This window comes from Capricornis sumatraensis, chromosome 1 (genome assembly GCF_032405125.1).
Source record: "Capricornis sumatraensis isolate serow.1 chromosome 1, serow.2, whole genome shotgun sequence".
Taxonomy (NCBI): domain Eukaryota; kingdom Metazoa; phylum Chordata; class Mammalia; order Artiodactyla; family Bovidae; genus Capricornis; species Capricornis sumatraensis.
Window position 1 is genome coordinate 46265401 of NC_091069.1, and position 3701 is coordinate 46269101.

At 49.8% G+C, this 3701-nt stretch overlaps 1 pseudogene; it reads left to right on the top strand.

Annotated features, from left to right (window-relative positions):
* The first annotated feature begins 1941 nt into the window (after positions 1-1941).
* LOC138074717 (protein O-linked-mannose beta-1,2-N-acetylglucosaminyltransferase 1 pseudogene) lies at positions 1942-3469 on the top strand (annotated as a pseudogene).
* The last annotated feature ends 232 nt before the right edge of the window (positions 3470-3701 follow it).

Here is a 3701-nt window from a genome sequence, read left to right on the forward strand (position 1 = left end):
CATCTGCTATGTGCCAAGCACTGTTCCAGATGCTAAGCATATAGTGAACTAAACAAAACTCTTTGCCCAATGGAGCTTATAGTCTAGTGACACATGGTAAGTGTTTGATCAGTATTTGTTGAATGAATCCTCAGGACTATAATAAAAATCCACTAAAATAAACATTTAGCTCCATGTTGTTGTTTAGTCGCTAAGTTGTGTTTGACTATTTTGAGCTCCCATGGACTGTAGCTGGCAAGGTTCCTCTGTCCATGGGATTCTCCAGGCAAGAATACTGGAGTGGGTTGCCATTGCCTTCTCCAGGGGATCTTCCCAATCCAGAGATTGAACCCGTGTCACCTGCATTGAAGACGGGTTCTTCAATGCAGGTGACTGAGCCCCCAGGGAAGCCCATTTAGCCCCTCGGTAACCCTAGTTGTGTCAGTTTCCTGTGGCTGTGTCACTACAAACAGTCTCTCATAGTCTTGGAGGCCAGAAGTGTGAAATCAGTGTCACTGGGTCAAAAATCAAGGTGTCACAGGGCCTTCTTGCTCTGGTGGTTTTAGGGAAAGATTCGTTCCTTGTCTCTTCCAACTCCTGGTGGCTGCTGACCTTTCTTGCTTGTGATGACATCACTCCAATCTCTGCCTCCATCTTCACATCACCTTCGCTATGTCTCTGTCAAATATCTGTCTCCCTCTCTCTTACAAAAATGTATTGATGGCATTTAGGACAACCAATAATCCAGGATTATCTCCCCATCTGAAAAGAAATCTGGAAGAAAAAAACACACACACACATCTGCAAAGTCCCTTTATCCAGATAAAGCAGCATTTACAGGTTCCAGCTGTTAGACCTGATATCTTCAGGGCCATCACCTAGCCTACTACACTGACATTTTGTATTAATAGCTAAAGGGAAGTTCCCACGAGGAGAATACCAGGAGGTATCTTTTTGCATTTTTCCTTTGCTGTCCTCGGAAAACATATTTATCTCTGGAAAACAAAGAAAAGCAATGACTATTTTCAAATATAACAATAGAATGGCATTTTCCAAAGACTTGTATAATAACATTTGTGATTCGTTCATAAAAGTGTTTGTCTTTATCCAGAAACTCCCACAAAATTAAGTTAATGAGCAGTGGAGATGGCAAAGCAATATTTGAGAACAAGTTGTTTTATATCTTGTACCATGAGATTCCCATCATGATTTGCAGACAGAACATAAAGCCCTTACCATTCATCACTTGCAGTCATTATCTCCTCATCATGAAACCAGGTTGTGACCTGAGTCCTTGCCACATGCCAGGGCACAGAACTATGTCTGTTTCACAGTTAGAGCTGGAGTCCTACAGCCTTTGGGGGTATTTGGGGGCCCCCACGATAAGAGAAGAACAGGCATGACTAACAATAATGTAATTTTGATGTTGTTAAGTCTTCCCAAAATTTGATTTGGAGGCCCAGAATTTAAACTTGTCCCGCTTTCTGGTCTCTTAAAAACAAGTGTGGGCCAGGGTGGGGCCACCAGGGGCATGGAATAGATGGAAGCTGCAGTGCGCCTGGCAGAGCTGTGCGGGCCTCAGCGGGGCCTGGGCTCCCTGAGCCATTCCTGCAGGCATGGGTTGGCCAGGACAGTGGTGACCGCCCCCGCACCCCCTGCCCCCCAATACAGCATGGATGACTGGAAGCCCAGCCCCCTCATCAAGCCCTTTGGGGTGTGGAAAAAGTGGAGCGGTATCTTACTGGGAAGTAGAAACTGACCTGGGCTTCCCTGGTGGCTCAGACAGTGAAGAATCTGCCTGCAATATGGGAGACCTGAGTTCAATCCCTAGGTTGGGAAGATTCCCCTGGAGACATGGGAACCCACTCTCTTACCTGGAGAATCCCATAGACAGAGGAGCCTGGCGGGCTACAGTCCATGGGGTCACAAAGAGTAGGACACGAGTGAAGCGACTTAGCAGGCATGCTCGCTCCTCATATAGGTGAGGCCATGGTTGCTGTTCCTCAACATGATGGCACCTGGCCAAGGGTTCATCTGCATCATTAAGGACAAGGGCTCCTTCCATCTCAAGGACACAGCCAAGGCTCTGCTGAGGAGGCGCGACAGCCAGGCTGGCCCTGTCCTGGGCTGGAGAGACACCTGGGCCTTTGTGGGATGAAAAGGAGGTCCTATCCTTGGGGAGAAACATTCTGACTCACCTGCCCTCTCCTCCTGTGGGGGTTCAGTTCTGCTGAAGACAGATGTGCCACTAAGCTCAGCTGAAGAGGCAGAGATGAAGGTGTGCCACTGGGCAGACACGGAGCCGAACCATCACAGCCGCTGCTTCTGCAGCAAAGTCAAGGGCGATGAGAACGTGTACAGCTGCAAGGACCCCACACCTTCAAAGTTCAGCCCTGACCCACCCCCAGACAACAAGGTCCTCAATGCGCCTGTGGCTGTCATTGCAGGGAACCGGCCCAGTTACCTGTGCAGGATGCTGTGTTCTCCACCCTCAGCCCGGAGGTTGTCTTTCCAGATGATAACAGTTTTCATCGATGGCTACTATGAGGAACCTACTGCTGTGGTGGCTGCTGTGTGGTCCAAGGGGCATCCAGCACACTTCCATCGGTGTCAAGTATACCTGTGTGTCTCAGCACAACAAGGCCAGCCTCACTGCCACTTTCAACCTGTTTCCAGAAGCCAGGTTTGCTGTGGTTCTGGAAGGAGGACCTGGACACTGCTGTGGATATTTTCAGTTTCCTGAGCCAATCCATCCAGCTGCTAGAGGAGGACGACGGCTTGCACTGGATCTCTCCCTGGGGCTATGAGCACACAGCTGAGGACCCAGCACTGCTGTGCCATATGGAGACCATGCCCTAGGCTGGGCTGGGTGCTCAGAAATCCTTGTACAAGGAGAAACTTGAGCCCCAGTGGTCCACACTGGAAAAGCTCTGGGCTTGGGATATGTGGATGCCGATGCTGGAACAATGCCAAGGTACAGAGTGCAACATCCCTTATGTGTCCTGATCCTACCACTTGGGCATCATTGGCCTCAGCATGAACAGCTGCTTCCATGAGGATTACTCACAGAAGCACAAATTCAACACAGTTCCACGTGTCCAGCTCAGGAACATGGACAGTCTGAAGAAGCACTCTTATGAAGTGGAAGTTCACAGGCTGCTCAATGAAGCCGAGGTTATCGACCACAGCAAGAACCCTTGTGAAGACCCTTTTCCTGCCAGGCACAGAGGGCCACACCTACACTGCCTTTATCCAAATTGAGAAAGATGATGACTTCATCACCTGGACACAGCTTGTCAAGTGCCTCCATTATCTGGGACCTGGATGTGCGTGGCAACCACCTGGGCCTATGGAGATTGTTTCAGAAAAAGAACCACTTTCTGGCGGTGGGTGGCCCAGCCTCTCCCTACTCGATGAAGAAGCCACCATCAGTCTTCTTGGAGCCACCCCCAAAGAGGAGGGAGCCCCAGGAGCTGGAGAACAGATGTGAGAGCCTCTCCAGGAGCCTGCAGGGCTGGGTGCTGTATACCCCCAGGCAGACTAGCCCTTCACCCAATCCTTTAGGATTTTGTAGACACTGGCAGGGGCTGGGAATGGTTTGTTTTTAACATGAGACTTAATTACTAACTCCCAGGGGAGGGTGTCCCTGCTCCAACACCTCTGTTCCTGAGTTGAAGGTCTATTTATTTGCTCCCTTGTCAGGAAAGGGCAGGAGAGTGCCT